Source organism: Haliotis rufescens, unplaced genomic scaffold (genome assembly GCF_023055435.1).
Source record: "Haliotis rufescens isolate VD_foot unplaced genomic scaffold, xgHalRufe1.0.p SCAF_7, whole genome shotgun sequence".
Classification (NCBI taxonomy): Eukaryota; Metazoa; Mollusca; class Gastropoda; order Lepetellida; family Haliotidae; genus Haliotis; species Haliotis rufescens.
This window is the reverse complement of record NW_025964361.1, coordinates 8,761,833-8,774,058: the sequence shown is the minus strand read 5'-3', so window position 1 is coordinate 8,774,058 and position 12,226 is coordinate 8,761,833.

The following is a 12,226-nucleotide window of genomic DNA, read 5'->3' as shown; positions in this document are numbered from 1 at the left end:
TTTCTACCCCCTGGGTCAGTTCGATGAATCTGAAGATGTTTGGATGCTTGTGCTGGAGGGACTTGCCGATTCTGGAGTGGAAACCTTCTAGGTTGTTGTTTGTACGGGGCCCTTGTGTCGCATGGTGATTCCACAGTCGAGGTGGGAACCGGGCATCGTCATCCACCCATGTCGTAACGATGTAGTCGTTCAGGGCATCAGATTGGCGCACGTCAGAGCACTGGTTCATGGCTTCAAGCCAGGCATCTTGGACCTCGAGAAGGGGCAGCAATGGCAGACCTGCAGCTCGTCGTATCCACTTGCGAACCTCCACATCTTCTTTGTATGCAACTGCAAGTCCTAGTTCTTGTGTTTTGCGCCATATTGCCTGACAGAAATGGAATAGACAGCCTTTTACATCAGTCTGAGGAAAAACTCAACTTTCGTAAGTCCGACCATAGATAAATTGGATGAGGTTGAAGCTCATGTTCAAATATATTTATATGTTACACCATAAACAAGAGAAGGAAGTATTAGTGATTGAGAACATTTGGTATATTCTTACACAAATCCCACAACTTGTTTAAAGGTATGTTTGAATAAGATTTGTGATGTACCGGGAGCAGATTAAAGAAAGGAGGAGTTTTTTTAAGACAATGTTGTTGTTGTCCACTACTGCTCATTGTCTCAACATATTGATAATTCCTCCTAGCAGGGGAGTAGACCAGTCCATTCCTTAATTAGGTGTGACCAGCATGGCCCAATTAATTAGTGAGCTAATTTTAACTGCTTTAAGGAGGTCTGCATTTTGGGAGGGAACCATCTGAGGGCACTCCAAGCATACTGTAATGAGATTGCCATGGGATAGATATGGTAAAAAATCTATCAGTATATGTAAGGTACCGTCACAGCCCTTATATATCTTCCCTAATCTTTCTTTGACTGTTCCCACCTTCAAAGAAATCAGATGCTGAAAAATGATCATATGCATGTATACCTTATTCTGATTTCATGATATTTGATAATGGTCCCACGGGAATATCTTATTTGAACATTAATGCAATGTTGGCATATCTGTAATTTGAGACAGACAATATGTTGGTCTTAACCATCATTATCGTTTTAAGTGTGAGAGTGAGTGAGTATGGTTTTATGCCAGCAATATCACAGCGGGAGACACCAGAAATGGGCTTCACACATTACATGTATGTCGGCAATAGAACCCAGGTCGTCGGTGTGACAAGCGAACGCTTTAACCAATAGGCTACCCTGCCACCAGTGTCGTTTTAAGGGGCTACATAGTAAAGTAATGCACCAATGTATCAAAAATAAATAATTGAATTAACTCAGAAATGGCCTGGGCATATACATATCGAATTGTAGTCCAGTTCTGTACATGTCTCAAATTTACACTGGGAGCACAACAAAATGGTCTCGGCTATATGAAGAACTTACCACATTTCAAGTTAGAAGCATTGATGGAACAGGTTTCTACTTTTAGTTTCTCCTTTAGCCGTTCCAGTTTGACACGAAACAGACAACTGAACATTATGAGAATCAGTTGCATTAAGGGTTGACATGCGAGATGTAGACAAATGGACGGATAATGGCGGTCAGTGCAGTGTTAATGAAGGTTACTGGAAAGCCGGTCTTTGCTGCATGATGAGTGCAGATTGCCAATAGTTCCTTGGCACCGTAGCAGATTTTCGAAGCAGACTTCATGTCTCTAATATCCAGCATCTTCCAGAATATCGTTGGATGAACGATAGGGCAGTTAGACGACTTGTGGCCTGTGCAGGGTATTAAATCATCCTCATTTTATCGCTTTCGTTACTAATCTAAAACAGCATACATCACCATTCATGCTGCAGCCAGCAAATAATGGCTTCTTAAATTCTGCAATTCAAGCATATATATAAATCATAGCTAAAGAATAAAGTTTCCATTGACATCCAGTGGATTCTGTCTTATATGCATGATATCTATAAATTATTCTCAGTTGACAGGAAATGTAATAACGTCGTGTTTTCCGGAGCATTCACTGACCCGCCATCATCTGGGAAGAATTCCCTATCAGCCAAATGAGTTTAAAAGTGACCACGGCAATAATGTTCTGGTTCCCAACTGATTTGTTACCAGATGCACGGCTCCGCCCTTCTTCCTCAGCTCCATCAGAAGCAGCCAGGGAGCCGGGGAAGGGGTACTGCAGTCAAAAGTCTGATGAGAGATCACTGATAATGAAGAAGGACAAAATTAACTCTATTCTGTCAAGAGAAACTTGAATTCGTCTGGTCGGCTTCCACGCGTCTCGATCTGACCAGATGACATAGCTTGAGCCGTATCCGGCAAACTGGGCTTATTAGCAGGCCATTGTTGTAGTTCTTTCCCCAGGATTTATGTGAGGCGGTGGCTTTTTGCATCATGATTCCTTTGTTAACAGCATGAGAGGTTGCCGACTGATCCGATTGCCTGGTGAGACATCAGGTGAGACATTTGGCTCACCATCAATAGCACTCGGCCAAATATATTAGTCGCACGATATACTTTACTCATAAAGAACTATCCGGGTGAGACGCTGGTCTCCCATTAACAATCAGATAAGTACACTCTTAAAAAAACCCCGCACTGTTAGATTTTTAGTAAATTGATTGTACCTAATATAATCGATATATTTAATTTAATATCATAGATACAAATATGAAATTTTGGAGCTCGATAGTCACATGTTGTCGTTGTACAAAGGCATTGAAAACTGTTCATTTTTATGTCACATTAGGCCATAAGGTTGCGCTGAACTCAGTTTCTCGTGTGACCGCACCGGGCAGCAATCAGGGCTCTGCATCTCCTCGGCACTGACTGGATAAGTGTACGAATTCTGTCCTGCGGAATCCTGCGCCATTCTGCTCATTCAGCTGGGGGCTGTCTGCGGCGTGTTCTGACGTTGACGTACACGTTGATCGAGTTCATGCCAGAGATCTCGACCGTGACTCGAACTGAGTGTCCTGTTGAAACAGCTCCCTCTGGCGGTCAATGAAACTATCTCAAATCTCGAGGTGTAGAATATGCCCCCCCCTACACTATGACACCACCGCCACCGAATTTGTCGAATTCACGTACACAATGTGGGGCAAAACGTTAATTTCGACGACTTCGATCTCGCCGGTGAAGAAGAAATCGTGATTCATCGCTAAACCACACTCGTCTCCAGTTTCTCAAATTCCAAGGCTGCAAGGTATGGCACCAAAGTAAGCGTCGCTATCGATGGATCTGTTGCAAAACAGGGACGATAACTGGTCTTCTGGGTCGGATTCCAGCCTCGCGAAGATGGTTCCTGACAGTCTGGTCACTCCTCAGGGATGTGTCCTACGGTCTCCGTAGCTATGGCATTGCGATGACGTAGGTGGAACAGTCGAATGTAGCGATCCTGTGCAGGGGTGGTAACTCTTGGTCGGCCGGTTCACGGACGTTCTGCAGTGGAATTGAACTGTGTGTATCGGTCACAAAGGCGGCAAATGGTGCTGTGGTGGACATTGGAGTCCCGTGCAACCGAAGACTGCAATTCATCTCTTTGGATACGTCTTATGGCGATGTTCCGATCGGCAGCGATGAGTCTCGGCATTTTCGAACTTGAAAAATGTTGACAATTGAATGACAAATTATTGGCGAATGCCATGACTTGCACGTGCATTTTGCTTTACTGTTTTCTCCCATGACATTTTTGAACAAATGTGAAAACAATGCCATTTAAGACATTGCAAATCGACAATGGCTGCGTTTTGACACACCGTTTGTCGAATATCAGGACACCAAAATTTTCCAATAACATACATCCGATTTATATTCCGGATTTTTGTGTGTAGTCAGGTACAATGAACTAAATCCTACCTGTGCGTTTCTGTTTTTTGAAGAGTGTAGATTAAACCACATTAAACTTTCGTTATATAATTTAAAAGCTGACTGATCCTATACAATGTAAGTTGTATCAACGATGTTAGAATCAAACAAGATGAGATAGGGCATTCGCAAGTCACTCAAGGAAAACTCATCAGTTTACATGCGTTATTCAAAAATGAAAGAAAGAAAAGTTAGTAGGGATGTCCTTATGTGTGTTAAGACCTACATAACAGGTTAAGAACGAAAGTATTGGCACCCTCTATTCATTTGGGTGCACCGATGGAGCTGCCCTCTGTAACGCCTTGACTGTGTGAGTAAGAGTAAGACTGTTTTGGACATTCAGATATCTCAGAATGTCAATAATTGAGAGCGGTGGCACAGGACTTTGACGTTGAACAACTCGGGTAAGTGTTCTAACAGTGAGGGGATAATAATTATCAAGGACAGTCAGCTATTCGAACAAGTCAGATTTTTACATTGCTGATGAAGTGGTGCGCGCACCCGTTAGATTTGTTGCCAGCTTTAGACTCAGGGATTCGAACTCACAATTTGTTTGTTGTTTTACGCCGCACTCAGCAATATTCCAGCTATATGACGGCGGTCTGTAAATAATCGAGTCTGGACATGACAATCCGGTGATTGACATCATGAGCATCGATCAACGCAATTTGGATCGATGACATGAATCAACCAAGTCAGCAAACCTGACAACCCGACCCCGTTATTCGCCTTTTACGACAAGAATAGTCGCATTTTGCGGCAAGCATTGGTTGCTGAAGACCTATTCTACCCCGGATCTTCACTGGTTAGCAGATGCTTGCTTTTCTTATGGGATGAATATTTTTGTTTCGTTATAGCGATCTTTCTGACTCGCCTGTTGATGACTTGTATAATATTGGGTCAAAATACATCTTGGCAAATTGAAATGCTGAGACTGATCATATACCTCAGCAACGTAAGAATATCTTAATGGAACATGAAGTTCCAACATCTTAAACCAATACCGAGTTAGAGAAATTCGAGAAAATAAGGTTTGAGATGACGATTGACACCCATTACAGCGACGGAACTCTAAAAGGTTCTCCATTTCTGATTTTCACCACTGTTTTGCCCTTTGCACCCAGTGGAATCTGCTTGGCGGATGGTCGAGACTTGGTGTTCACTGGTGACGTTTTATATCCATTATCAAACCCTTACTTTCATGTCGTAAACATCAGCAGATGAATTATATTGTCAGTCAGTTGATCTGAAATAAGTTTTCGTAGCATGGACCAAAACAATGACACAACAATTACCACCTCGTCAGACATCACCGTGGATTAAAGCCTTGGGTAGAAGTCAGAATAGGAAATTACATAGGAAATTACATCCTGTCCCATCGGTGCCACCGTCATGCACAGGCGGGTTAATTGTTCACCTAAAAAACATGGGAACATATGTATGGTACAAGTCAAAATAGGGAATTGCATCGAACATCTTTTTTGTCACTGATGTGTCGAATTTGGAAATGTCCTCCACATGATATGTCTACCACAAATCCTGTTAATAGGTTAACTGAAGCCTTGAATGTTGTAAACTTGATCAAACACATTTTGAGTAAGAGTCGTATGACGCTCTTTGAAATCTTCATAGAAAGAGTAGTACCTCGAAAGTTGTCAAATGTAGACATCAACGGCTGAAACTGCTGGAAAGTTGACCATTGGAAAGTTGAAGTCATCCCTCTCGTCATACAGCCTTGTGGATATTTTTTTGTATCTTTATGCATATATCTAAATATGATACAGGCGATGCGGTCCCACTGGTCTTCAGGTGGCTAAATCTGTGGAAGGGAATTGGTTATTTCATGGGTAGAGAACGATATCAGGTCATCGATATACCTGAAGCTTAAGATGACCTTCTTAGATTACCTTGTACTGACTTTGCCAATCCCAGCAGGAATTTCCATTCATGTGCATAAAGAAATAGATGAGCAAGAAGGGGAGCAAAGTTGATATCCATGGGGAATTCTACTATATCTATGGTCCCCACGTTTAGTAACAACGCCCCCTGGCTGAAGGAATGGAATTTTCCCTGAAGCTTGCTATATGGGATAGTGGTGTAGAAAAGTAGAAAAAATAAAATGTTTCGACAGAATTGAAATTGGTCCTTTTCTGAGATTGCAAATATTCTCGCAAAACCTTGGAGTTTGAGAATCCACATGATGATTACTCCACTTGTCTCAAATACTTTCTGTGATGATAAAGAAAGATCCTGTATAGATAGTATTAAGGATTATGGTAAATCTTTGAGACAGGGATTTAGTGGTACATTTGCGGGACCCAGCAATATGTCTCCCTTTGTCCGGATTTATATGTAACTTTGAATTCAGTACAAAAAGGGAAATGGACGTGTCGTCAGGTTTTTAATCAAGTTAAAAGTTGATAGTACCGATGCATGGTTTTGGCATATTTCTTCCTCAGTTGACATACTGGCCTCATATGTGGCATCTTTTGATATGTCTTTTACACCGAGTTCTTTGATCAAACACTTGAGGTTGTGATGCGTGCATATAACGGTTATGTTTTTCGAGGCCTTGGAACAACTACAAACTTTTCATCAAGCGCAGCCAAACTTGACACCTGCGGGAACAGAATGAGTTTATTCCAATTCTGTTTCCACTTCTTCATTCTTCCAGTGACAACATTAAGCACTGACTTAATCCAAACTGAAAAAACATTCAGCATCACTCCTCTCTTTTGACCCATTTTATGCTTCAACAGTGTCAATGCCTCCTAATTTTAAAGTTTTGATTTAAATTGATATAAGGCTGCTCAAAGATCCATATGCAAACTGTAATGCTATTATCAGAAATGGTATAAAAAGACTCTGCACTAATATTGGAGTCAAGAGCGAGGGTAGTTATTTCACACTGCTTCCAGCATGAATTCAGCCTGGGAAATCCAATTTTGAGTTTCATCCATTGTTCTCACTTTGGTAATCGAGCCTGCTTGTTAAACCATTTGACTTATGAAATTCAAGCATGTTTCAGGGAATGAACTATGCTTTTATTTAATGTGATAATACAAGCAAATAAAATGTAATAAGCTGATTGTTTCGGGCTCTAAATCAGCATCTGTGATATAAGCAGGGAATATATTTTTAACAAGACGATAAAATTGTTCCCATCTAAATCATCTTGCAATTTCATCCGGAATAGGTACTACTTGAGCCCCTTAATGAGCCAAGAAAAGAACTTATCTCACAACAAGAAACAAGACGCCTAACACAGGCCACGATCCTAATAGAAACAGTATCCGAGACACACACACACACGCACATGCACGCACACGCACATGCACGCGCAGACGCACGCACACACACAAATACACAAACTGGCTGACACAATTGTTCCTTTCATACTGGTTCATTAAAATGGATGTCACTATTTCAGTCGTATTTAACGGCCATCGGAGATGAAATTATGGTTAAATTAATGGTTCAAGGGCATTTATGATCACAGATTAGTCCGGTGATGTTTTCCGACTTCTTTTTATAGCGTACAGAAGTGTAATCAATCTCGGTAGTCAAACTCTGTAACCACAGACGCTCCCAGGGCTCGGGTTGGAGTTACACTCTCCATTCATTGCAAGTGAATTCTCTCTCACACATACAGATATATTTAACATGGCCAAGCGTATATAAATATAAACGTACGGACTTCTAGATATTGAGGAACGTTCTAATTTTATTTTGATCATTCCCTCTACTGTCAATGAAACATATTGTATAGTCATACCATTACTTGTCTGACCCGTGAAGATCCGGGGTAGAATAGGTCTTCAGCGACCCATGCTTGCCGTAAAAGGCGACTATGCTTGTCGTAAGAGGCGACTTACGGGATCGAGTGTTCAGGCTCGGTGACTTGGTTGATGCATGTCATTGTATCCCAATTGCGTGGATCAGTGGTCGTGATGTCAATCACTGGTTTGTCTGGTCCAGACTCGATTATTTACAGACTGCCGTCATATAGCTGAAATGTGGGGCGTTAAACAACAAACAAACCAACAAACAAACAAACACTGACAATCAGTGATGGCATCAGGTGAAGGGGTAAGCATGTCCTAATATTCCGGTAGCACCCGACACTCACATAACGCATGTGTTGGCTGAAATCATATGCTGATGAAGTTTAACGTAGTGTCAAATACGGAATACCCTGATCATCAAATATATGTAAAACATCAACGCCAGAGAATAACCAGCAACAGCTTCTCAACTGACGTGATAAAAGTCACCTAACCAAACACTGACCCTACCATAGGGCTTTGAAAATCTTATTATTTCACTTTTTCAAAAAACAAACTTACAAAAGTCAGGCATTTGGCGAGAATGATCCACGTGTTGCAGTAATTTGGTAATTTGAGTTAATTGTTTTGGGCTCTGTATTAACATCTGTGGGACGAGCAGGGAATATATTAATATATTTATTTCTCGGTGACGAAATCGATTCAAATGTCATTCATCCTGTAATTTCATTCACAAGAAGTACTCCGGGAGACGTCCATTAGTTCGAGTGAAGCTCTTATCTCACAAGAACATCCAAGAAAACGGAATGGCTTACAACCAATCCGTCTCTCGAAGACCACGATTTACAACATGGATCTGACAGACACACAACACACCAAGTCACTGACAAACGTGTCCCTTTCATATTGGCTCATTCAATTTCACTGTAATTATTTACAGGCATATGAACGACTTTGTTCAACGGAAATATTAGATTAGCTTCATTGATGCTTCTGGTGTCTTTATGACCAAAGCCTGGTCAATCACGAAGCTGCCAGCACTGGCTGATACACCATAGAATGATAGCTGTTAGTCACGGAATTGGTGAATGAGAGAAAGTGTGGTTACATACCATCTCTCCATCTCAGCACTATTAAGCTGGTGGAGCTAAAAAGCAAATCAAATAGAACCAGGATCTTTGTCTGATGAGCAAACTAAAAAACCAGTAGGAAACTCTACTGTCCTTATGAAGTCCATGTTTATTAAGGTATTGGAGACAGATGTAACTGTGTTCGCTAGCAGATAAGAAATAACTATCCTGATTATATACCTCGGCGGAGTCAATGTCTTCAGCCTTTCGTTGATGTTAACAGTCTTTATATGATGTTATTGAAAGACAGAGGAGAAACTGATGAATATTGCTTTATCCCGAAGTCAGCAATATACGGCTATATCAGTCTGTAGGAAATCTAGTCTGGGCAAGACAAACCAAGGTTTCATAGAACATGTGACGATCCACTCCATGGATAATAACATTGTAACCTACACGATGTTAATCCTCCATCTGGAGCATTGAATTTTGGTCTTCTCGTGCTAGGTTAATGCATAAATACGAGGATACCCGACATTCACGATGACACTTTGTCAGATCTCCGTGTTACCCTCCTTATCATACTGTTGGATTGCACCGGACATTAAACCCCTCAAATAAATATCTGGATAAACCGCTGATCGGGGATTACAACTAGGTTCTCCATAGTCGAAATGTTACTAAACCCTTTCACTATGATGAATATAAAACTGAAGGATTCCAAAACACGATACCATTATACAAGATGTATTTTTTCCCGCCTCATCCCCTTCATATGAACAGCTGATTATTTTTGCATGTGTTTGTGACGGGTGCCACTCACCTTTTCGCGAACACCTGGTATCATATCTATTTGATGTGTTATAATCGAAACAGTACAATCGACCCTGCTTTTCGAAGATATTTCTTACAATTAGTTTTATTACCAATAAGTAAACTGCATTTGAAAAATACAATTGTATAGCTTCCAGTAACACTGACAATATCAACAACTTTAATTTTACTTGTGTATAAATGAAAAAAGTAAAACTATTTCAAAGCCCATCTTCGTCCGTGATTCGTCTCGCCATGGTGCCCATGCCATACCGGTTATTGCAGATAATAAGGGCTTGGTTAAAAGACACGAAAACTGTAATTTGGTTATCTCACAAACGATGATATTGAAACGGCTCTGAATGATTATTTGGAGAGGATATTGCTGGAATATTGCTAAAAGCGGCGTAAAACCATACTCAATCACACAAAGCCCCAAATGTTCGTCAACTGAAAGGGGAATTGAATTACGATGTTATAATTTTGTGAAATGGCAATTTCGAAAATGTTTCGTTTTGCGTTAAGTTTTCTGTGAATGCAAGGAAAGCATCCAGGTTCCGATCTCTGCATAAGCTGTCATGGAGTAAAAACCTCCCACATGTGACACCTAATGTAACAGATAAAGTGCCCAAAGTTCAACTTGAAGTCAACAATGGATGATAGATCGCCTAAGGCGAAATATTTGCTATTTGCAGCAGAAGAGATTGTACCAACTCAGCGCTAACACCAATTGTATATATTGATTAGAGCAACAAAAAGTCACTATATAGCACCATGATGCTAACATGATTGTATCAGTGGAAATAGTTTTAGGTTAATTAGCCTTTTTACAGTTTACCTATTTCTGGACGACGAAATAACCCCCTACTGGTTTAAAAATAAATAAATATCAATTTCTTTCACAAATCAATTTATTTCCCAGCGGATTCGTAAACTAAGTTTTAAAAAGTCTCTGCCTTTGGAGATAAGGTTATGTAGACCATGGTTTGATTACACTCTGCACAGGCTATCCCGAAATGTATTTAGGTCGCTTACTTCATGAAAGGGCATGTCTTAAGGGTAAATCACAAAGTACATGTGTAAGTGGTGGTCACGCCTTTGGGGTTGGTAATGACTTAGTTTTTTTTAACGGCTACTTACGTCTTAAAGGTCAATTAAGTTCATATATATACACACAGTCATGTCTTAATAAAGTCTTCAAATCTTCAGCAACCCATGCTTTCCATAACAGGCGACTATGCTTGTGGTAAGAGGCGACTAACGGGTTTGGATGGTGAGACTTGCTGGCGAGATTGATGCATGTCATCTTTTCCCAATTACGTAGATCAATGCTCATGATGTCAATCACTGGATTGTCTGGTCCAGACTCGATTATTTACAGACCGCCGTCATATTTCTGGAATATTGCTGAGTGCAGCGTTACACAACAGAGAAACAAAAGAAGAATCTTATATAGTACGATTCTCTTTTTTTGTTTATTTAAATAGATTAATAATTCTTAGCCTAAATTGCAATCCTTTGGATATTAACGTTCTCTCCTTCAGTTATGTTATGCATGAACATAACAAACTCAGTGAGTGAGTGAGTGAGTGAGTGAGTATGGTTTGAGGCCGCTTTTAGCAATATTCCAGCAATATCACGGCGGGGGACACCAGAAATTGGCTTCATACATTGTACCCATGTCGGGAATCGAACCAGGGTCTTTGGCGTGACGAGCGAGCGCTTTAACCACTAGGCTACCCGACCGCCCCTAACAAACCCAGAGTTTCCCTCTTGGCATCTGGTTCAGCTTGATGATGTCAGGCTGTGGTGTAACCTCTCTCTGATCAATTCCCCTGTGTGAGAGGGTGAAGTCTACAACCGCCCCTACTGACCCCAACAACCTCGGCTTCATTTCCCGTCTCCTCGTCTCACACTTCAACTGTCACATCATCGCCGTGCTATGACGGATAACTCAACACAATTCCTGAACTTATTATTTCCGCATTGATATTTTTTTCATTTTCGTGTTCATAGTTCAAGTAATCAAATCAATCACATTTTTGGCAGCCCTAAACTACAATTTATGAAACTACTACTGTCGATGTACTATTAATAAAAAATATTGCAGAAAACGTAATTCTTTTACGATGACACCATTCATAATACATACACACCTTTGTATCCTGTTGCAACAGATGTGAAACTCGGATAGACATATTTGACATATTTGCGAATGAAATACTGTAAAGATGACACCTATAGACCTTTGATTCAATTTATAACATATGCGAATACAGCCAGACATATGAGAAACATTTGATACAATTCATGCATTGCTTTCAGCAATCGGATCATACTGCAAGCGTGAGGTTCTGGGGACTTGTCCCGTTCAGGGTAGAAATGGTGAAGAAACTATCCGTACATTTAGTGCAGCATCACTGGCGTCATATATTTTCATTCATCTTTCGTCGTCCGTTCCCACCTTCAAGAAAAACAGACGCTTACTATTGTTAAATTAATGTATACCGAATTATGATAAGGGATATCTTATTAATACGTTGTAGGCATATAAGTAATTTGAGACAAAGACTATATATAGGTATGAACTATCGTTTTGAGGGGAAAATATCAGTAACGTACTAGTGTATCCAAAGTAAACAATACAACAACATGCAACTTAGTAATTTTCTGGGCATTTAATGA